Source organism: Microtus pennsylvanicus, chromosome 2, assembly GCF_037038515.1.
Source record: "Microtus pennsylvanicus isolate mMicPen1 chromosome 2, mMicPen1.hap1, whole genome shotgun sequence".
Classification (NCBI taxonomy): Eukaryota; Metazoa; Chordata; class Mammalia; order Rodentia; family Cricetidae; genus Microtus; species Microtus pennsylvanicus.
The window spans coordinates 83,878,969-83,901,839 of NC_134580.1; the positions used below are offsets into that span (position 1 = coordinate 83,878,969).

The window sequence follows — 22,871 nt, forward strand, 5'->3', positions numbered from 1 at the left end:
GCGTGGTACTTCGTGCTTGTCATCCTCGTGCTTAGGAGGTGGAGGCAGGAGGATCAGAAGTTCAAGGTCATCCTTAGCCTAATAGCAAATCAGAGGCAAGCCTGGGATACGTGACACAGTTCCCCACACCCAACCCTGGAAAAAAGTGCATTTACTCTGTCTTCATCCTTCCTTCTTTCTTCCCTCCCAATTGTCTTCCTTCTACACACACAGATCAGACACAAGACACGGACTAGCAAATGTTTCCTGACTGGGTGACTTCAGCGGATTAGTGCTCCTTTGAAAGTGATATTGTTAGAACCATAGCATGTTGATGTGTAACACAGACATCTTTATGTGTAACACAGACATGTCTATGGGGGAAAGGCTCAGACCCTGGCCTTGTCAATTATTAAGGTAAGAAGTTCAGCTTAGAGCTACAGACCCCAAAGCTTTGGGGAATCTTGATATGGGTTAAGGAGGGAATTGGAAAAAAAGAAGAGAGATTTCTTTAAGGGTTATTTATCTTTTTTTTCTTTCTCCCTTTTTCACATCTCTCCTGGGCTTTCCTCCTACTCCCTGAAAAACAATTCCTTGCTAATCCAGCTGGGATGGCTGTCAAGCAGGGGTACCTTGTTAATGATAGCAGTAATAAAAAAAATAAAAGGGGGTCAGGTGATTAGAAACTGCTGGTAAATCAGAGAGACACCAGGCAAGTTTTATTGTCACCTGATGGGAAAACATTTATTTCAGGTGCTGACAACAGTATCACAGAAATGAATCAGGGGGAGAGTCTCACAGTTTCCTTGATACATCAAAATATATCGTAGAGGGTCTTGGGAGATGGCTCAGTCAGATGCCAGCTCTACAAGCTTCAGGGCCTGAGACCAGATCTTTGGCACACTTGTGTACATGAGGAACACACCTGCAATCCCAACACTGTGCAGTTTGACGTGGGAGGAGCCCTAGGGTTTGTGAGGCAGCCAGTCTAACCAATCAACAAGCTCTAGGCTCAGTGAGAGCCTCTGGCTCAAAAAACAAGGTGGAAAAGCAGTCTAGGAGGTCAACATACCTCTGCCTTCACATGTCGGTGCACACATGTGCATGCATACCCACACATGTGCATACTTACAATATATACAAACATAGTCATAGAAATTAACTTGGCTTGATTTACGACCCTTTATTGTTCTTTGTAAACGACGAAAATAACTCATGTGTACCGTAACAAAATCAAACAACACAGAAGTCTACAAAGTCAAAAACTCCAAGCCTGGCCAGCTCCTCCTCCACCCAGCTGTTCTGAGCCGTGGGCCCAGTAGCAATGCAAGGCCAGGCCACATGTGGCATTTAAAACAGGAAGTGGAAATAGGTGACATTCACTTCTGCCACACATTTTACTTAGACTGATGTGTGAAGATGATCACTTCAATATGTAATCAAATTAACGAGACATGGGATTATTGTTGAGACTTGTTTGTTACTGTTTGTAGCCTGCATCTGCTCTGTAGTTTATACTTGGATACTTCTCATTGCTGCTTCTTGTTGGAAATACTTCATCTATGTTTTGAATCATTAAAACGCCAGTCAAAAAGCCGTTCTGGCTGAAAAGCTGGCTCTATGTACCTAAGTGGTTGAAAGTTTTCCAAGACCCGAATCAAGTGCCCGATTTTATGCAAAATTTCAAGCAATTAAAATTAAGTCAATTAAGCTTTATTTTGTCTGTTACACCAGCCCCAAGAGCCAATCTCCTGCTGAGCTATGAAAATTCAACCCGGTTCTAAGTTTAATCTAGAGTTGCCTCAGCTCTTTGTGTTTATATCTATAAATAGAAATGTTTAATTAAAGATGACCTACTACATTCCATAATACCTTTATCTAAATTTCATTTCAGGAAATTTAATAAATCATTATGCTTATTTTACTGAACAATCTAGTTTTTTTCACATGAAGTTGTATTTTGGATGCAAGTGTGTGTGTGTGTGTGTGTGTGTGTGTGTGTGTGTGTGTGTGTGTGTGTGTAGGCCAGGGTAGACATCTGGATGTCTTTAATTTCCTTCTTAAGATTTCTTTTTAATTTATATATGTATTTACTTGCATGTATCTATGTGCACCACATGTGTGCCTGGCGCCCTTGTACCAGAAGAGGGCGTGAGGTTGCCAGGAACTGGAGTTAAGGACAGTCGTAAGCCACTATTCAGTCAGGAGCTAGGAACAGAACCCAAGTCCTCGGCGAGAACCCCAGGTGGTCTAAACTGCTGAGTCATCTCTCTATCCCCCTTTTTTGTTTGTTTGTTTTGTGTTTGTTTTTGAGATAGGTCTCTAACTGAGCCTGGAGCTCACAGTTTTGGTTAGAGTAACTGACTAGTGAGCCCCATCATCCACCTGTCTTCATCTCTCCTGTGCTAAGGTTCTAGGCGCATGCCCTGGCATCCAGATTTTACATGGGTTCTGGGAATCCAAACCGAGTCCTTAAGTGGTAGTTACTTAAGTGAACCATCTCCCCAACCCTTGCTTTTTTTTTTTTCCGTCTATATGGCTCTACAGTCATTATCATGGTTGCATCGTAGATTTATTTATCTTACCCTCCACTAATGGGCCTCTGCACTGATCTGGGTATTTTACAGTTCCAAACATCCATGTTTGAATTTGTGCTAGTATTTCCTAAGAAAGGACATTTCAGGGCCCAAGGGTGTGCTGTTAAAAAAACTGAAAATGAACTCCACCGGCCCCCAGCAGTCATGCCATGTCTTATCAGACACTCAGGGCTTGCAGTGTCCCCCAGCATCTGCAGATGCTCCAAATGCCTGAATCAAAGAATGTTGGGGGGAGGGGCCTTTGGGATCATCTGTTCCAATCTTTTATTTTCGGGGCCTGAAGCACCAAAGCCAAATGCAGGAAGAGGGAGCACAGCTTATTGGTGCCAAGGCTGGGAGCTGACCACTTCTCTTGCCCTCTCTCTGTGGATCCAGCATCCCCAGGAAGGTGGCTGTCCCTCCTGTGCCCAGGTACCCTTTGCCTGCGGTGCTGTAACAGTATCAGGCGGTCTGACAAATCAGCAAACCTTTCTTTCAGTGGAGCATCCCACACCTCCACAGTAAACAAGGCAGGGGAGCCAAGGCTTCCCCTTGATATTTATATCCAGAATAGAACTGAATCAGCTCGAAGGCTTGCTACAGTTTCAAAGCATGCTTTCCTGCCTCCCTTCTGCTGAGCACAGCCAAGTCACAGGCCCTGACTGAGGTGCCTAGCAAGCCAAACATTTTGTCTTGAATAGAAGTCACTTGAGAAGACAGAAGCGGGGGGGGGGGGGTTGTTGGTAGGGGGTACCCCTTCCCTCCAGTAAGTCATGCTAGTGGGCGGCGAGAGGTTAAAGCCATGGGGTGTGCCAGCAATGTGGACAATCTCTGGCCATAACTGCACAGAACTTAGTCTACTGAGTTTAAGGCCACAAATGCTCGCAGATCTTCCCAACTCCTCACAGAGCTATAGGAACAGGGAAATTATTGGAGATTTCTATGCTTAAGTCCATTGGGGGCAAAGCCAGGGTTGACAGCAGTTTTCCTACCTCTATTTCTAGAATGTTCTCCTCCTCCCCATCAGTCCTGCATCCTGGACACTCCCAACAGACTTAGGATGAATGTTCCTCACTTCCCACAACTCTGCCTCAACTGCATGAGGAACATTTTAAAAATATTTTTTACTCCACAGATACAGTTTTTGTTTAAAAGAAAAAGAAATCAATCCAGTAGACATGGTGATGCATGCCTTTGCCCAGCATTTGGGAGGCAGAGGCAGCCAATCTCAGTGATTTTTACGGTTAGTCTGGTCTACAGGGTGAGTCCCAGATCAGCCAGGGCTATATAGTAAAACCCTGCCTCAAAATAAATAAATAAATTCAGACTTTTTAATTCTATTTATTTTATTTTTTTTAATTAAAACTTTTATTTATTTATTGATGGGGTGTGCCACAGCTTGTGTGTGGAGGTCAGTGGGGTCTGTGGATAAAACTTAGCTTGTCAGCCTTGATGGCAGACTCGCCTTTTGAGCCATCCACGGCCCCTCTATTCTTTCTCTCATCTTACCCTTCCACTTTCTGCCCTATTACAAGACTTTCACAATTCCGACACCAACAAACTGAAACGCAAGGAGAAGCTAAGTCTCCTCCTTCTCCTTGCAGGCCAGGAAGGCTATCTTATCTCTCTTAGCAACATAAGAAAACACTGATATAGTTACCATTTGGGGAGAATCTTTTTTTTCTTTTTTAAATCTTAATGATCAACATGGAAGTTAATGGCAAAAGCTGAGGTTTATGTGAAGTAGCTCTGGTGACAAAGGGACTTGGGGTACACTGGTCAGTCTTTTCTTGACTATCAGTGTGAAACAGAAATATGAAGAGCCCACTTTTCCATAAAAGATGGTGGAAGGGAAGGGGTGAGTTCTCAGCCTGACAACAGACTTGAGCTTCCATGGGTGACCTCTCTTCTCCTGAATGCCAAAGTTGTAAGACTCAGTCAGAGCTGGGTAGGATTTCCACATAGCTCAGGATTTAGCTTTAGAGTCTCAGGCCTTCCAGTAGGCAAGAGATGAAACTATTACCTACTCCGGGGATGAGTTCCACGAGAAAGTGCCCCTTTGTCAAAAAATACTGTGAGGAAATTGTCAGTTGCCAGATTCCGGCCCAATTAATCACTAGAGATTCACGGTCAGAGACCTCCCTTCCCGGGGCCTGTTCTCGCACAAGGCTCATTGCGAGGCAGATTTATGAAACATGGCCCCAGCGGCTTGCATTCCGTGTGCTACAATTTACACATTCTTGTGGGGGTCAAGGTGGGGAATGGCACGCGTGCTAATAGCTTCACGTAAACCTTCTTCCAAGCTCATTTTACGGATACATTACAATATACTGTTTTTAAATAAATGACATTTCAAGGTCATGAATAAATGCTTCCTAAATTCCATTTTTACAAGATGACAGGTCTCAAAAGGGCACTCAGAGGTTTCTTAGACCATTCCCATTTCCTGGCTATGACTCTCTTTGAACCATCTTAGCAGATCTCTAAGAAGACAAAAGAATATTTTCCTATAAGTCTTACAATCTCTATTTGCCAAGGTCTTTCTTAAATCTCTGGGGTTTTGTGGCTGTATGGTCCCAAGCATACATATTTTATTCTGTGTTTAAGTCCTTAAATAAGACCCCCCCCTTGCAGAATACTTCTATAAAAGAATTGTAAGGTGGCTCAGAGGGTAAGGGTGCTTGCTGCCAAGGCCAATGGCATGAATTCAGCCCTGGTACCCACATAAAGGACAGAAGTGATGCCTTCACGTTGTCCTCTGGCCTCACCGAGCCACAGTGGCACATGTGTACCCATGGACATGCACAGACACAATAAAATAGATGTTTAAAAAGCTACAAAGAGGAAGAAAATATTTAACAAAACTGCTGACTCCAAAGGGCACCGTGAAGTGGCTCTACCATCTTGCTGGGAACCCCCCAGGGTGTTGGCTTCTTGGCAGAAGGCAGAAGGTCCTAAGGTTTTGCCTTAATTTTTTTTCCTGACCTGAATGGTCAGTTAGAGTCTGTCTTTGTTCCATTTGTCAAAACACCATTGTTCTTTCTCTTCACTGGGGTGGTTTCACTTCCATTGTTTAAAATATCAAAAGTCAGAGCAGCCTTGAGTGGATGGAAGCAGGGCTTGGTGACTGCCTTGGTGGCCAGGAGCCAGGCTCATCTTTGGTGTTTAGCAGACCGTGGAAATCAGGCTGCCAACCAACTTTGGCTCCATTGCAAGGTTAGCACTCACAAGGGAGCTTCTGTCACCAGTTACTCTGTTGCAGGGCCACAGCACACCCCATGGAGAGCCCCAGAAGAGGGCACCCTCTTCTCCCAGCTCAGCTATCTTTATGTACAACAATAAGCCCATTAAGGAGAGGAACAACATTTTGCTAAGAGAAGTATCTGACAGGCCTGGTTTTGTTCTGTTGTTGTTTTGTATTTTTTTTAAAGAGGTCATGGCCTCACCTTGTTATAAAAAGACACTCACTATTCAAAGTTAGCCTGGGACCTTATTTTCATGGAGAGACAGAATAACTGGGGCATTTTAGCTCCAGAGAAGAAATAATACATTTTGAACGATCATTCAATTGTGAATTTATATTGGACTTTAACATTAATTGCTCAAAAATGTATTTTAAAACAGAATTCGAAATGCCATGTACCTATGCTGGGTGTGGTGGTGCAGGCCTATAATCCCAGTACTTGGAAGGTGGAGGCAGGAGAATTTGCGAGTTTGACACCAGCCTGGGCTATATAATAAAATCTTGTTATAAATAAGTAAATAAAATAAAACAAAACATGGAATAACAACACTGAAAAACTTAATTCTCATGTTAATTTGTGTCAAATACTGTGTAAAGGTAAAGGGATTGCTTTAAAAATTGGTAATTCATTTTTTCTGAGTCTATAAGTTGCCATTTAAAAAATTGTTGGGATCATTTATTAAGTATGTGAATATTTAAAAAATAATTATGGGAATTCAGTTGGGCCATTTGAAGAATTCTTAAGAAAAGGTCCAGGCAACTTTCCTGAGAGAAAATACTAGTTTCATGTATGGGCTCAGTGCAAAGGATGGCTTTATATTTCTAAAATCCAACAATAGATGTGAGCGAGCAAAGAGCAACGTCTTCAAAGCCAGAATAAAAAGAATTGTTATTCTGTGGGACCGAGAAGATGGAACCCCAGTGGAGAGGAGGCCCATGTCATTTGAGCTATAGAAGAAGGTCCAAACCCACGTCCCTTTTGGTGTTTCCTGGCCCTGGACACCAATCTGCGTGACGGGTACTGACGGGACCCAGTCTTCCACTCCCAGATTGGCAGGCCATTGGTAGATACTGACTGAGTTGAGAAGGAAGAAGAGAATAACTCAGCCTGTTCCAGAAGGTCAGCCTTCCTTTCAGACAGACTCTTTCATCTCCCCTGTCAGACACAGGATGCGGACAGGCTCCCTGCTAACCAGAGCCTGGAAACTTAACCCCCTATTAGTTTTACTTCATCTTGCCTACATTTTAAGCTGTAAACGATGCATCTACTATCTCTCAGTGGCTCTCCTGGAGTGTGTTTCTGTCTCCTGCAGGACCCTAAGCTACATGGATGCCTAGAAGACCAAGGAATGGCTTCACTTACTTCTCTGGCATGGCACAGTGGTTAACATTACTTTAGACTCACATCCTCCTAAGCTTTGCCACATCCCAGCTGAAGACTTTGGACAAATGACAAGCTCTCTATGTCTCATATGCAAAAGGGGAGATTTAGATGATTGACTGATTGGAGATTTTAAGAACAGAGTCTAAGACCTCAGGCATGTACTTGACCACCGAATCACTTCTCCGGCTCAAAAAACAGGGTTGTTTTTTTGTTTCATTTTTGCTTTTTTGAGGCAGGTTTTCTTTGTCTAACAGTCCCAGATATCTTGGAACTAGCTCTTGTAGACCAGGTTGGCCTTGGACTCACAGAGATCCGCCTACCTCTGCCTCCCGAGCGCTGGGATTAAAGGTGTGTGCCACCACTACCCAGCTAAAAACAAGGTTTGTTTTTATGACTTAACTTTTTTCTCATGTGTATGTGTGCTGACACGCGTGTGAGCACACGTATGTGGGGCGTGTATAACATGTGTACAAGGGCATGTAGGTAAAGGCCAGAGGCTGACATCAGCAGTCTTCTCCGGGTGCTCTCCATGGGTACACATGTGCCACTGTGGGTCTATGAGGCCAGAGGACAACTTGAAGGCATCACTTCTGTCCTTTATGTGGGTACCAGGGCTGAATTCATGCCATTGGCCTTGGCAGCAAGCACACTTACCTCTTGTTCACTGGGGCGGAGTCTCTTAGTTAAACACAGAATTCACCAACAGAGGTACCTGGCTAGCCAGCTTGCTGCAGGCATCTCCTGCCTCTGCCTTCCGAGTGCTGGGATTGCAAGCAGACCCAGACTCCCATCCAGCATGTAAACGGATTCTGGAAATACAAAGTCTAGTCTTCACCATGGCATGGCAAGTGTCTGTTCACTGAGCCATCTCCCCAGCCCCGGTTTTATGACTTTTGACTTGGCATTTCTATGAGGACCAAGTGATAAAATCTTAGAACACATGTAGTGCGGTGGCTGTCACCGAGTAAGTGCGCTATAAAAGTCGTTATTGTTATGATTTCCTATAATTATCTCCATGCCATTGCCCGTGTGCTCTGCAGAGGGCCGAGTGACCCAAAGGAAACCCAAAGCTGTACTTTTGTCACCTTAAAGGTTCAGAGGGAGCTTCAGTGAGGGAGAAGCTCCATCAATGTCTCTGTAATATGGCTTTGGGGTAAGTGATAACAATGCCCTTGCTTCCTGTGTTGAACCCTGGCAGGCACGGCTGGTGGCCCACAGACCTCAAAAAAGAAACAGAACCAGACACAGGTTTTATAGACTTGTGATTCCCAACTAACTGACCTGTTCTCCTTTGAAGAGAGAATGATTCAGAAATGGGGTAGGGGGGAGTCACCATGGGATTCCCGAAGGAGCAGATTCTCCTTGTAATTCCCACACAGTGCAAAGTAATTGGCCTGCTGATCTTGTCATGATCTGTCTGAACCAACAGTTGCTGCTCTGCCGACACTGTTTGGGATGGACAAGAGTGGTCACGCCTGTCTCCCAGCTTAGACCTCCTTGTCAAGGACGTGGTATAAGGACACCTTCCTGAAATGGCGTTGTGAGAAGAGAGTGGATGAGAGCCGCGAGCATGCCGTAGAAGATAGCGAATAAGAATATTATTATTAAGCCGGGCGGTGATGGAGCACGCCTTTAATCCCAGCACTTGGGAGGCAGAGGCAGGCAGATCTCTGTGAGTTCGAGACCAGCCTGGTCTACGGTCTACAAGAGCTAGTTCCAGGACAGGCTCCAAAACCACAGAGAAATCCTGTCTTGAAAAACCAAAAACAAAACAAAAAAACAATACTTTCTAGGGGCTGGAGAGATGGCTCAGTGGTTAAGAGCATTGCCTGCTCTTCCAAAGGTCCTGAGTTCAATTCCCAGCAACCACATGGTGGCTCACAACCATCTGTAATGGGGTCTGGTGCCCTCTTCTGGCCTGCAGACATACAGACAGAACATTGTATACATAACAAATAAATTAATTAATTAAAAAAGAATATTATTATTATAAAACAAAGAAGATATAAGGAGATGGAAGGACAGAGGAAGAGGGAAAACGCATCTTGGCTCCACAAAGCAGCAGCCCCACAGCGAGCCATTTGGGAAGCATAGGAGTGCGTTTCTACATACTTTGACAAATCTGAACACTCTTTAAAGAGGATCATTAAATTTCCCAGTAGGGTTGTTTCTGTTTATAAACTTCAGCTTAGAAATATGTCTTGAGTGTGGCAGTATTTTAGTTTTGACATCAAACATCATGAGCTGTATTTTTTAAAAAAAATCCTTTTCGGCTTCTTCCACAGCTTTGGCTACTCTTGCCCAGCAATTCTGGGGTCACTCAAGTACTTTTATTCTAGAGACCTTCCAAAGGCAGCCAAGGCAGTGGTTCTGAAAACCGCCCTTGTTTGTTGACACGAGTACATGAAAACAATCAAGGGGCTGACTTCTGTCCAGGCTGATGGTTTTTAATGTCTTACTAGACACATTTGAAATGCTTTTTTGTGTCCTTTGGGAATTGATTGGGGAGAAAAAAATTTTTTTTCTTGTATTTTGTTTTAAGTCTTGGGATGCGATCTTTGGTAAATGTCTGTGCTGTTTGCGTGTTGTGTAACACTCCCTCCGAAGGCCGTTGGAATTTCGTCAGCATCAGAAGGCAACAAAGACACAGGGAAAAGAAGATGAGCCACTTCCCCTGGGCTTTCTGCTCATTTTCCAGGAGCTTTAGGAGATCGGTCTTTCACGTTTGACCAGACAGTCACTTCAGTTCTTTCCAACCCAGAACCACTTCTGCCTTTGGCATCAGTGACTAATTCTAGAAAATTAGTCAAGTAACCCTATGAAGTGCAATGACATTTTTCTAATTACGACAATACTGTAATTAGCCAGCTATTCACATACTTGTCAGAGACCCTCTCTGTGAAACTTGAATGGTCTTTATTCTCTCTGGATAGCACAGGGAGGAACGGAAGAGAATCCAGACAAATTCCTGGATCTGGTGGAAGTGAAGATTTTTCTGTAATGCTTCTGTTTAAAATATTTATTATTATTATTATTACTATTATTAATGTATGTTTGGAGGTCAGAGGACAACTTTGCAGAATTAGTTCTCTCTTCCACCATGGGTTCCAGAAAGGAAACACAAGTTGTAAAGTTTGGGCATCAAGTGTCTTTACCTACTCTGAGCTGTCTTACTGGTCCCCAAGGACACTTCTTATAAGAGAACTTGCCTCAGTTATGATCAAATACTGTTGCAATCATGACCAAATCCTGTAACACAACCAGAATCCAGAAACCAGTATTACATGCAGTTTGGTTGCCAGGCCTGTAAAAATTACTTGACAAGGAAAGGGAATGTTCTCTGTAAGGGAATGAGTTCTCTTTTCTCAAAGGCCTTGCTTAGGCAACCCATAATATGGGGGGGGGGGTGTGAGGCTGGGTGCTCTCAAAAGTCTCTTGCATTTTGTAACTTTCTGCAAACTTAAGACTCAAGTCAGGAAAAAAAAGCATTTTCCATATCCTCCTCAACTGGAAGATAGCCAAAGAAAGTGCCAGGTTGAGTTAGGAAAAGGTGGGTGACATCTTAGCAATGCTTCGACTCCTCTTACCCACGTGAACACTCAGGACATGGGTGATGTTTCCTTTAAAACAACAAAGACCAGCTACCTCCAGGAAGCATTTTTCACAAATGCTCAGTGGATGAATTTCCAACACACACTCCATTTTATGGAACCACACGTATGCAGCCATCCCGATGTGAGCAGGTGTCACGGTCCCTTCTAACTTCTTTCTGAGCACAACACCTAGCGAGAGTCAACGGGTGCTCTATTTCCCTCTCAGATCCTTCCGTGACGGACACCAGCTTGCACTCAGAAAGAAACTTGTCTTCACAGAAACAGGGCCAGCTTGACTAAACCGATGTCCCTGCTTGTCCGATAATAATAAGGACACACTGTGTTTATTTGAAAGATGGCTCAATTATTCATTCTGACTCCAAGGTCCCAGCACAAAATCCTGGATTCCGAGCCTGTGGATTTATCACACCCACTGGAGGAGTCTAGCCTTCCAAATCTCTGCATGGATCGTTTTCTTCCATTAGCGTGGGTTCACCCTTTCCAAGAGATAAAAACTTTCTTCCCTGGCCTGAGGTTCCCTCAATGTCTTTGCGAAAACAATATGTGAGAACACGGGACAATAGGAAGTGCTGGTGGGAACGTGGTAATAAACATGTCAGGTGCAGAAACTAGCTCATGATATTTCTTTGGTTCTCTAGGAGAGAGTATTGGGATATGATAAATTACGATGATCTCAGATTTCTCTAGCAATGCATGTATGTTGGCAGACCTCAGTGGCTCCTGCTAATTTATTTGTAGATCATCAAAGACACACATAAAAATGTAAGTCTCCAGGCAAGCGAACTGACTGGGAAGCCGAATTGGGTAACAGCAGTATTTTCCTACACCGTAAGTAAACATGTCCGCATGATGACAAGGGTTTTTGTCCCACTCCTGGCTGAACTTTGAGGGGTGACATGGCTAATATCGAGGGACTCAGCTTTGTAGTCTTTCCTCACACAGAGCCTCATGACCCCACAGAAGGATACTCTGCAGCCTGACACAGGGAACTGGGTCAGAATATTTCTAACCAGAGATCCCTACGTGTCATTGGATAACAGCAGGGTTCAGGATTCTCTGTGCCTCCGTAGGCTGTGTTTTAGAGCAGGCACACATTTTTAATGTTAATGTGATATAAAGCGGACTCACAACAAATCTCCACTATGTAAGTGGTGAGAAATGACGAGGAGGAGGAGCGGGGAGCAAATATGTATCTACATACATCACAGGCTGGCGTGCCAAAGACGATCTTTGTGAACCTGAAAGTTTATGCTGTCTTTGACTTGTGAGATTTCTAAACATACCAGCAGTATTTAGGGATCTTGGCGCATCTGCCCTGAGTTGACATGGGCTCTGACTGTCACATGCTCCACATGGAGTTTCCTCTCCTAGTTAAACTAGGGTCTCCACAGTTCCCTTTGTGGACTGTATCCAACAGCAGCCCATGCCTCTTGTCATCTCCCTAATTCTTTCACCAACCTGTCTTTAGCCTGGGAAAGGCATCTCCCAACTCCACTGGGGAGGAATTGGAGAGGAGAGATGTGGCTCAAGGCTCCTCTTCCACACGCTTTGCGATTTTTCCCCTGGTAAAAGCGATGTTGCGGTCTCTTTTGCTTATGGTACTCTAAGGCAGATTTTCAAACTCAGCACTGCTGATGTGTTAGGCCTGACAGTTCTTTGCTCTCAATGGCTGCCTTGTGCTTTGTGTTGGAGGGTGAGGTAGCATTCCTGGCCTTGCCTGCTAGATGGTAGCAGCATCTACTGTCCACAGAATTCTCTAGGCCAGTGGGTTCTCAGCCTGTGGGTCTCAACTCCTTTGAGAAACCTCTGTCTCCAAAAATATTTACATTAGGATTCATAACAGTAGCAAATTTATATTTATGAAGTAACAACAAAAATAATTTTATGGTTGGGGGTCAGCACAACATGAGGAACTGTATTAAAGGGTCGCAGCATTAGGAAGGTAGAGAACCACTGCCCTAGGTACTGCAAGATGTTCCCTGGGGAGCAAATGGTCAGCTAAGAAACCTTGCCTGTGAGGGCTCCTCAGTTCTTCCTAGATTTTTGGAGACAGGGATCAGATCTGTAGTCATACATAGGTTCATGTTCCGTTATCTGATGATTAAGAAAAAAAGATGCATTTTAAGATTGCCAATTGGGAACTTCTACAAATTAGCTAATTAGGATCAGTTGATTCTGCCTGGGTTGAAGAATCCCCAAGCAGAGACTCTTTAAATCACTCTGTTGAAGATCCTGGTGGTCCTAGAGCAGTGGTTCTCACCCTCCCTAAAGCTGCGACCCCTCAACACTTCCTCATGTTGTGATGACCCAACCATAATGTTATTCTCCTTGCTACCTCACAAGGTAGCTTTGTTGCTGTCATGGGTTGTAATGGGAATACCTGATATGCAACTCCAAAAGGGTCCTGACCCACAGGCTGAGAACTGCTGTCTTATAGGAAGCCCAGTGTGTGATTTTCCAGAGTTTTAGTGACAGAAAATTTTCATTCTGCTGAAAAAAAAAATGTGGTTTCTCGCTTCTGTTACAAAACGAGAGCCGTATTTCCTTCTTTTGCTCTGTTGTCAGGAAACTTAGGCCCACGTCTTTCTGTTTGATTATGTTAACTATTTTCATCCTTTGATTTTTTTTAAAAAATATTTTAATATGAGACAATCTTTTCATCTCACTAGCCCCACTTAACTTTGGTCTTTCACCCTTGCTAATGGTTTGCTTATGATTTCCTTCCTTGTAAAGTAAAAAAGAAAAAAGTCTAGTCTGTTGTAACCCCTGGCTGTCCTGGAACTCACTCTGTAGACAAGGCTGGTCTCTAACTCAAAGATCTGCCTGCCCCTGCCTCTGCCTCCCAAGTGCTGGGATTAGAGCAGTGCCCCACCACTGCCTGGCCATACTTTTTATGTGTAAAAGGAAAGAGGTGCCACACACAGACAGAGTCTGACATGTTAAGAGCAAATGCTGCCCTCATGCAGTTTGGTTCTTATATGACATCTCTTCTTCCTTCTGTCCTTTGTTCCTTTCTTGTTTTGTTTTGTTTCTCAAGACAGAGTTTTTCTGTATAACTTTGGCTGTCCTGGAACTCACTCTGTAAACCAGGCTGGCCCCCAACTCAGAGATCTGCCCGCCCCTGCCTCTAGAGTGCTGGGATTAAAGGCGTGCTGTTGCATGCCAGGCATAAAATAAAAAGTCTTAAGTAAATGGTGTATACCACCCAAGCCAGGGTACTTTGGAAATATAAGGAGAACAGTTTATAATGAACTGGGACTAGACAGCAGCTCAAACTGATGATCCTGCCCCGAATGAATGATCCTCCAGATATAGAGTAAACATCACAGTAATGGATAATCTCTATCCATTCCTGCGTAGGAGATAATTAAAGACAAATATGTACCCGACACAGAGGACCACGGCTAAGTTATGTGCTTCTTATTTATCTTGCATCACACGTGCTGATTGGAGTGTAACATTTATTATCTCCTGGGAAATTTTATAATTAGCCTCTGTATCAGCAGAGGAGAACATTCTGGGCTTTGGAAGCGATTTCTGCAGTGACTGGAGGGGTCTCAGATCTGGTAGAGTGATCACAGGAGGAGGCCCCTGCACTGTGTTTACGGAGTCTTGGATAAACGAGTAGTGTTAGGTTTCCAATGACTCTGTCTTGTTTTTCCTCAGTCGCTTCTCATAAATGTTTCTAATTCTTGATCAGCAAGCTGACACTGTGCTTACACTTGTTTACAGAACCTATTAATAAATGTTATGAGGTAGTTCCAGGAAGAGGGTCCAACTGCTTTTTCTCTGCGTTTGTTGAAAACACTTTCCTGCTTCTTTGGGAAAACCTGGGGTTGGCAGCCTCCCCCATCGGTGCTGGGTATTCTTCAGTTATAAATAGCAATGGCAATGGGAAGTCAATAGACCGAAACTCAGCCAGTGCCTGGACAGGACTGCACAAGTTTTCATACATGAAAGACTGAGACCTCGAGGTGGTACGGAAAGCATAAGGGAGATGACATTCATTTCTCTGCGTGGTCAGGATGTGTGCTTGCGAGGCACAGAACACGGCTTCTGGGAGGCTGTCATTCAGGCTGCAGCCGGCCGACTGCTTTTCGGTCAAGGTTACTGTCTCATTCGCCAAACTGGAAGCTTGGTGACTATTAGTTATTAGCGGTCTATTATATGCCAGGCAACATACAAGCACTTTGTACATTTTTTTAATGTACATGAACATTAGGATTATTGCCTGATTTTTTTTCCTTCACTCATTTGTTCCATCGTTCAATTATCATTTGTTAGGTTTTTTTTTCCTTTGCTAAGAATCGTGTAAAAAGTATAAACAAATCCTAACGATTTTTTCATGGCTGTATTAATTTGTTCTAAAGAAGTCTATGGAGCGGTTCTATCATCCACTCCTGTTCAGAGTCAGGACAGTGATGGTTCTGAGAATATGGACGTCACCCCAAGTCAGGAAGTAGGAGCTTAGGAGGACTTAACCCTAGCCCAAAAGACCTGCTGTTTCAGATTTAACAGGGCCTGGCATGGTAAAAATCTGTCAGTGGAAGACTCTAAGCTTCAGAAAGAAGATGGCCCAAGAAGGATCGCTATCCCAGCCACGGTGACACCCACTTGGGTGTTCGGAAAAGTCACGGGTATGTTCTCTTTCGCTTGTCTCGTGAGGAAGGCACCATGCTCACGTCTAGAGATGCAATGGCCGAGTCTGAGAAGATGGCTCGCTCAGTAAAGGGTTTTCTGTGAAAGCACAAGGAACCTGAGTTTCGATTCTCAGCACCCACGTAAACTAGCCTGGCATCGTGAGGCATGCCTGTCACGCTAGTCCTGGGGTGGGACCGTAGAGCCCCAGAGCCAGTCAGCTATTCTAGCTGAATCATTGAATGTCCATTCAGGAGAGACCCTGTCTCCAAAAATAAAGTGGGGAGTGGCCAAAGAAGACAGCAGTGTGGACCTTTTGTCTCCACATACATGCACGCAGGTGAGCATACTGCGCGCGCACACACACACACGTATAGTACGTGGTTTTCTTTTTCTCATGTCCACATGCAGCAGATGCTGGTCCTCTGCACTGTCTAACACTTTGGGTTTTTATTATCACTCTCATTTACAGATAACAGTGCTGAAATAGGAGGGCCCTTCATTGGCTTCTCAAGGTCTTGACTACTGGCAGAGGCAAGTCTAGCATTTTCTGTTTTTATACCTGGCTCTGAATTCTTTATTATTGTGGACATGCCAGTCACACTTGATGTCTGACTCTAGAGTCAACGCAACCCCAGCTCTTACAGGACTATGTGACCTTCTAGTCTTGGAGTTACCCATTTGGAAATAAAAGCCCTCTATTTCCTGTTTTAGAACTAATTTCAGTTTCCTTTGAAATGGCCACTTTTGACTAAGGTTAATAAAGTTTTTACTTCCTGCCTTTTTCTCTGCTCTAACTCATACTTCTAAGCTAGAATGTGCCAGTTAATAACAAGCAAAGCAGGCCAAAGTATAGACATCTTCATAAAGAACAGCTATACTTTAGGAGGGCTTTCCAGGGGCTAAGAAATGGCCACGCCTTTCCCACATCTACTTTTCACAACAGTAGTGGGTCAGGATCTCATTTTCTTTTTCCCTTGAAGACAGGAAAACTAAGTTTTTCTGGGTTTAAGTGACTCTCCGTGTCACTTGGCTGGTGACAGGGGTTATTTGCCTTAGTTCTACCTCGGTAACTGTTACTAATTCTATAGGGTTGTGCAGGCTGTGTGGTAACTGTTACTAATTATTCTATAGGGTTGTGCGGCTGTGTGGTAACTGTTACTAATTATTCTATAGGGTTGTGCAGGCTGTGTGGTAACTGTTACTAATTCTATAGGGCTGTGCAGGCTGTGTGGAGACTTTTTTAGACTTAGTTTTCCAAATCCTTCAAGCCCCCTCTATTTGTGAGTAGGGTAGGATACTTGCTGAATGCATTCAAGCAGGGCAGGTGAAATGAGGGCTCTAGGTGGTTCCAGTTGTCCAGTCCTGATCCTTTACAGTATTTAAGCCTCCTGGACCGGAGGGTCCCCGAGGGCTGTCCTGTCACTAGTGAATTCCAAGTCTCTACTACAATGTTGGCAGACAAGAGGGTACCAATGCATAGTCACTATGGGGTACATGAATGGGTACTACCAGAAAGATGGGCATAGTCTCATCTTTGAGGATGGACGGGAATGTCCCTTTTTTCTGGTAACAACTTGATTTAAAGAAAATCTTGAGAACAGTTTTCTCAGCTGGCTCATTGAACTGTTTGTTTATTAAAAGATGATTTAATGTGTGTGTGTGTGTGTGTGTGTGTGTGTGTGTGTTGGGCGGGGTGGGTGCATGCCACAGCACCTGTGTGTGGAAGTCAGACAACTTTCCCAGAGTTGGTTTGCTCCTAGCATTCCACGGACAGAACTTAGGTTGCCAAGCTTGGCGCCTTGGCACTACGGACCTCGCCCAGCTAAGCCCTCTCCCTGGCTCAGTGTGTCTGATTTCTGTCTTGGTAAACTTCCGCTAAGAATTCCATCAGTCTCCCTTCCTGACACCCCCACCACTCCTTCCTCACCCACCTCCAGTGAACAGACCCCTTTTCCGGCCAGAGGAGCACAGACAGACCCAGGTGGCTCCTCCCTGGAGGCTGTTACCTGCAGAAGCACAGGGCCCTTTCTTTTTTTTTTAATTTATTTATTTATTAAAGATTTCTGCCTCCTCCCCGAGCCTCCCATTTCTCTTCCCCTCCCCCCCATCAAGTCCCCCTCCCTCATCAGCCCGAAGAGCAATCAGGGTTCCCTGACCTGTGGGAAGTCCAAGAACCACCCACATCCATCCAGGTCTAGTAAGGTGAGCATCCACACGGGGCCCTTTCTAATAGACTTTTATGAAGCTGACTGATCTTAGGAAAACACTGATTCTTTTTTCCTCTCTGCACTTCCCACCCCACTAACATATCTTGTAGATTTTTCTACAAGCCCCTCCCCTAAACAAACAAAAACCGGAAACCCAACTCTGTTGAAGACTGAAGTGCAGACTGTCTATCCCTGTCACAGACCGGAAGCCCGAACAAGGCTAAACCCTTGCCTCTAACAACCTTCCATATTCCGAATTCAGCATTTGCATATTCTTACATCATGCACTCAGGCTGAGTGTGAGAAGGGATACCGTGTTTTATATGAACATTTATACCAGTGCCCTGGCAAGGGGCTGACTTCATTGGAATACTTTACGGCTTAATCCATCAGAATGATTTATAACTCTTTTTGTCTAGGCATTTATGCTAATAAATTTAACAGATTCCCCAGTACTGCCTGGTCCTTCGATTCTTCAGGGAGTCAAGGTGAGAGAAAAATAAAAGAGCACATTACAAACGGGAAGAAGAAATTGTTCTACTGGATTTAGAACTCAAATAAAATTACAACACAAATAAAATCTCTGATTAAAGTTAAGCCGAAGAAAAGGCCTTGGAGGGAGGGAAGAAGAGAGAGAGAGAGAGAGAGAGAGAGAGAGAGAGAGCGAGCTCCTAGTTCACGTGTAATTGTGCTACTTATCAAAGGGAAATCACAATGTAATATTTAGATTTACCAAGCTAATTTTCTGAGGAATAATTCATTCCTATCTCGTGAAATCCAATGCGGGCAGAAAATTGGCAGAGTGTAGCCCGGAGTGAAGGGGACGAGACGAAATCCTGCCTATAATGAATAAGTTAAAAACGCAGAAACAAGTACTTTGAAAGAATTTCTCAGATGGGAAGAGTTTAAGTCTTTCTTTAAAAACAGGTGTTGAATAAGTTGGCTTCTTCTTCTTCTTCTTCTTCTTCTTCTTCTTCTTCTTCTTCTTCTTCTTCTTCTTCTTCTTCTTCTTCTTCTTCTTCTTCTTCTTCTTCTTCCTTTCCTCTTCTCCCCCCCCCCCTCACTTCTTCCCATTGCTTGCAAAGTTGAATCTGGGGTCAGGAGTTCTAATTGTAACCTCAGACTGGAATTCCAGATGGTGCGCTCTGGACTGGAAGCACCTCTCAGTTCATCAATTTCATGGGCTTGCATATCTGCTCTGGCCACGGCCTGGTCTCCATCCCCACTGTGGCATTAATGCAGAACAAATTGAGACATATCCTCTGTATAATTACTTCCAGAATTTAAAAAGATTTACGGGATAATAATAGAGGCCGCGCTGCTGAATCCTTTCATTGGGGGCTCTTTGGAAGCTGGGGAACCGGTGGTGTCAAAACACTTTGGATTTAGGTACCACGAACTGGGGGAAAGGGCAAATTTTGCATCTCGCACCAGGCAGCGCTAGGCGGTTCTAGCCCCTTAACCAACCCAGGGAGGAGAGTTCAAAGCCCAGATGTGAGGTTGGTTAAAAAAAAAAAAAGTAAATAAAGAATCGAGACAATTTTCAAATGAAAGAAGCCTAAGGGTGGGCTGTGTCACAAAAGGCCCTGCGATGTTTACGTTTTTCTTTTATTTGCAAAATGAAGCTATGGTTTTTGCCCACTATGCCAGTCCGGAAACTGCGCTCTAGGCGCCTTCCCCGCAGCCCTAGACACACTGCTTAGAAACGCTGGGAAAGAGAGCGCTGTTGTCCTGCTCTTGAGGCTCAGGACACTCGGCCCAAGGGCAGCGGCTGAGATGATTAGTAGCTTGGAGGTCGGGCCACCCTTCACGCCATTCTCTGGCCCCGGGTGAGGGCAGGCGGCTTCAGCCATTGACGGATCCCAGGGCTTTGGCTGTTTATTCAATTGTCAACAGCCGCCGAGTGACCAGCCGGATCGCGGCCCTGGCGTGCGCGCTAGTCCCTGGGGCCACAGCAGCGGCCGGGCTCTGAACTCAGCCAGACGCAGTTGACAGTCCTGGGATGAAAGATCTTGGCTCCCCACCTCACCTAGATGCGATGTTTTAATCTTGTAATAATTATGCGCCGTCTAAGACGAGATGGGTACACTTTGTCCACGATTGAAGCCACGTAGACCGCCAAGGTCTCTCTCTTGTCTTCCATAGTCCAGCAAGTACTAAGGAAGCAGAGACAGTGGTTTAAACCACCCCTGAACGAATCGGATATTGAAAGTTCTGGTTTTGCTTAAGCTTGACCAAAAATCTTTGTATACGTCTTTGAACAAAATCAGTCTCAAAGCCCAGCGGTTTTAGAGCAAATAGAACACTACCTTTCTATATGATTCATCTACAACCCCGAAAGGTGGGTCACTACTCTCAATATTTTCTCCTTTGACCACCAATACGGATATGGAGGCTCAAAAATATTACAGAACTCATGTGGCCCCATGAAACTGTTAGTTACAGGTGACAGTGAGATCGCATTCTCCAAGACACCAATCCTTGCTCCAAACCACAGCAGCTTGCTTTTCCTACCTCGGTTGCGCCTCAGTTTCCTCAGCTGGCTTGAGTTGAATCGCAGGCTTTACCTAAGGACAGACAGTTCAGAATGCGATCCTCCCCAGGCCCGAGTCTTTGCGCCATTGTGGTGGGAAAAAGAAAGAGCATGGGAAACTCATAGTTCTCCCGGCCCTTCATTTTTCTGGAACCCCGGTGAAGGAGGTTCAGGGTGAGCAGCAGGTGCGACACCCCCTGGCCAGGCTGTCTGTAGATCTCACAGTCAGCGCAGGTCACCCAAGGCCATGTAGTATGGCATCTGCTGGGGGAACCTCAGGACTCCGGTAAAAAACGGTTACCCTGAGGAGAAAGGTGGAATGTGGAAGGAATGGGATTCCCTAGGACCCAAAGGTTTGCTAGTGCCAGAGTACTGGCTTACCGGTGCTTGGGCTTCTAGACATGGGGTGGGCGAGGGTATCTCAGGTGTGTCCAATCTAACCAGAGGGCCTCCACCTGCGATGCAGCTTCCCCTTCCCGCTCGGCTGGGAACTTTCCACTGCTTTCATGCTGGGAGAAGTTAGGGCGAGAGAGTACCCTAGGGTTGAAATGAAGAATTAATTGTGCATCGCCTGGGTTCTCTCTCAAACATTTTGAGAAAAAGAATGACAGAGGAGATCAAAAAACTTTCCGCGGGTCTGTATCTGTATGGCACCTCTTTCTCAACAACCCACCCCCAGGCACAACGGAAAAATTTAAACAGGGAGGCAGAGGTGTGTCCTTTCTTATTCCCGAGCTCACATCAAATGGCCTCTCTACACACCGCTTACATCCATACCTCCTCCCTGCGAAAATCTGCAGGCGACTAAAAGAGAAAATTAGCTCAGTTTCCCTTTGGTAATGAAACCCAGCTCTTCGTGAAGGGCTTCCATTCCCTAGGAGTTCAAGTTAAGGAAAACGACTTCAAAGTAGAAATAAGAGGCCAGGAGGAGGGGAAGGGGGCAGGGGAGTGGGGTGGCAGGGTCAGCTTGACTTGGGGAGTTTTGTCGCAAAGGGTCTGTCTCCGCCAAAAAGAACTATGGTCCTGCGCCCTGTTCCATGTTTAGGCATAGAGAATGGAAGAGAGGGCAGAGTGTAGGGAGAAGCTGGTTTTGAGGGCCCTGCATTTCTTTAAAAGAAGAAAAAGACTACGAAGATGGAGGAAGAGGAAGAGGAGGAGGAAGAGGAAGAAGAAGAAGAAGAAGAAGAAGAAGAAGAAGAAGAAGAAGAAGAAGAAGAAGAAGAAGAAGAAGAAGAAGAAGAGGGGAGCTTCTGATCTACCACAAATCAGTGAAAATTCCAAAGCAGCTTGCGCAGGGTTTACCACGGTGGAAGTGAAGGGGTAGCAACGGTTCCCTTGGGATTTTCTTTACCTATACAGATTGTGCAACCCCAAGAGGCGTGGGTCATTGCATACGGCAATACTTTCTGAGCCCACGGACACTCCGGGTTCCAAATCATAACTCCCGGCGATTTTGAATTTATGAATCTATGCGAATTAAAACCAACGTGCAGCAATTGGAGAATACACTAAGACCATTGAAACGCTAGGTTTCTTCGTATTCGTGGTCAGTATCCTTGAGTTCTGCTTAGTAGGTTTTGTTGGAAAGTTTCGAGCCTCGTCCCTATTCTGGGAGCCCAAGTACAGCCGGCTGCTTCCCGCCCCTCGCCTGGCAGTCCCTGACCGAGCCATGCCGGTGCCTCCAAGACTCCCGGAGTCTGCCTGAAACCCACTTCACTCAGCGACCCGCGGGCTTCTCTTTGTTCACAGGTTGTCTCCCACCCCATAGATGCCACTATTTTAGAAGACCTAAAGCAATCCAAACTAACCCCCAAACACCTGTTCTAAGGCACGGGAGTCCCAAACGGCTACAAGGTGGAGGGAAGGGTTGTTTCGGAGAAGCCGTTCTCTGGGAATTCTCCCAGTGGTGCGAACTCTCCATAGCCACAGGCCAGTGGAGCATTTCCAACTGGTTTGTAGCCCCTGATCAATCACCGCGTCACAACGTGGCCCCAGAGCGTTCGCACCAGAATCCGAGCTGGTTCTCGGCATTTCTGCAAGAACACCACCACAGAAAAACAAACAACAACAAAAACCAGCTGCAGTTTCCCCCAGTTGCTATAAGGTCTATCTCTTTGCAGGAAAGGGCGGATAAGTGCCGTCTACGCAGACTTTCGGCAGACAGCAACCGCCTTCCGGGTTCCAACCTCACCAAAGAATTAATTACCAGACAACTGAAACCGTCCTGCTTGTCACGACTGACGTCACACTTCACAATTACCATCCCGAACAATTTCACCTTGAATCTCAACCTTTGAACCCATAGGAACCGACCTCCTAAAGTGACCCCGAGGTTAGGCTCCAGGGTTCTGGACGTGGGCGGGCACAAGACTCAAAGTTGGTTTATCCTCCTCAGAACTCAGGAGAGATGATCTCTGGGTCCTCTGGTTCCCGCCCTCTTGGAGCCCACCTGCCCCTCCCTCCACCCCACCCTCTCTGAATTACAGCCCGTCTCTACTCCCACCTCGAACCGACGCGTCGAGGGGGACACACTGCTTACCTAGAACGCCTTGCCTTAAAGCGCCCACACTCGGGAAGGCCAGCTGGGAAGGCAAGGGGAGGTTTACTACACAGGCCAGCTGTGAGCACGTGGTGGGCTAGAGAGGAGGGTGTCTCTGAGATGAACGTTCCCTCGGGCCCGCCCCACACCCCCG

The 22,871-nt window shown here is 45.3% G+C and overlaps 1 long non-coding RNA gene across 1 annotated transcript in view; it reads right to left on the reverse strand.

The window, feature by feature from the left end:
• The window catches only part of LOC142844962 (uncharacterized), a 69,948-nt gene extending 47,161 nt beyond the window's left edge, over positions 1–22,787 (reverse strand). Inside the window, exon 1 of the long non-coding RNA XR_012909786.1 lies at positions 22,718–22,787. This is a non-coding gene — a long non-coding RNA (uncharacterized LOC142844962). The remainder of the gene's footprint in view (positions 1–22,717) is intronic.
• Positions 22,788–22,871: the final 84 nt, after the last annotated feature.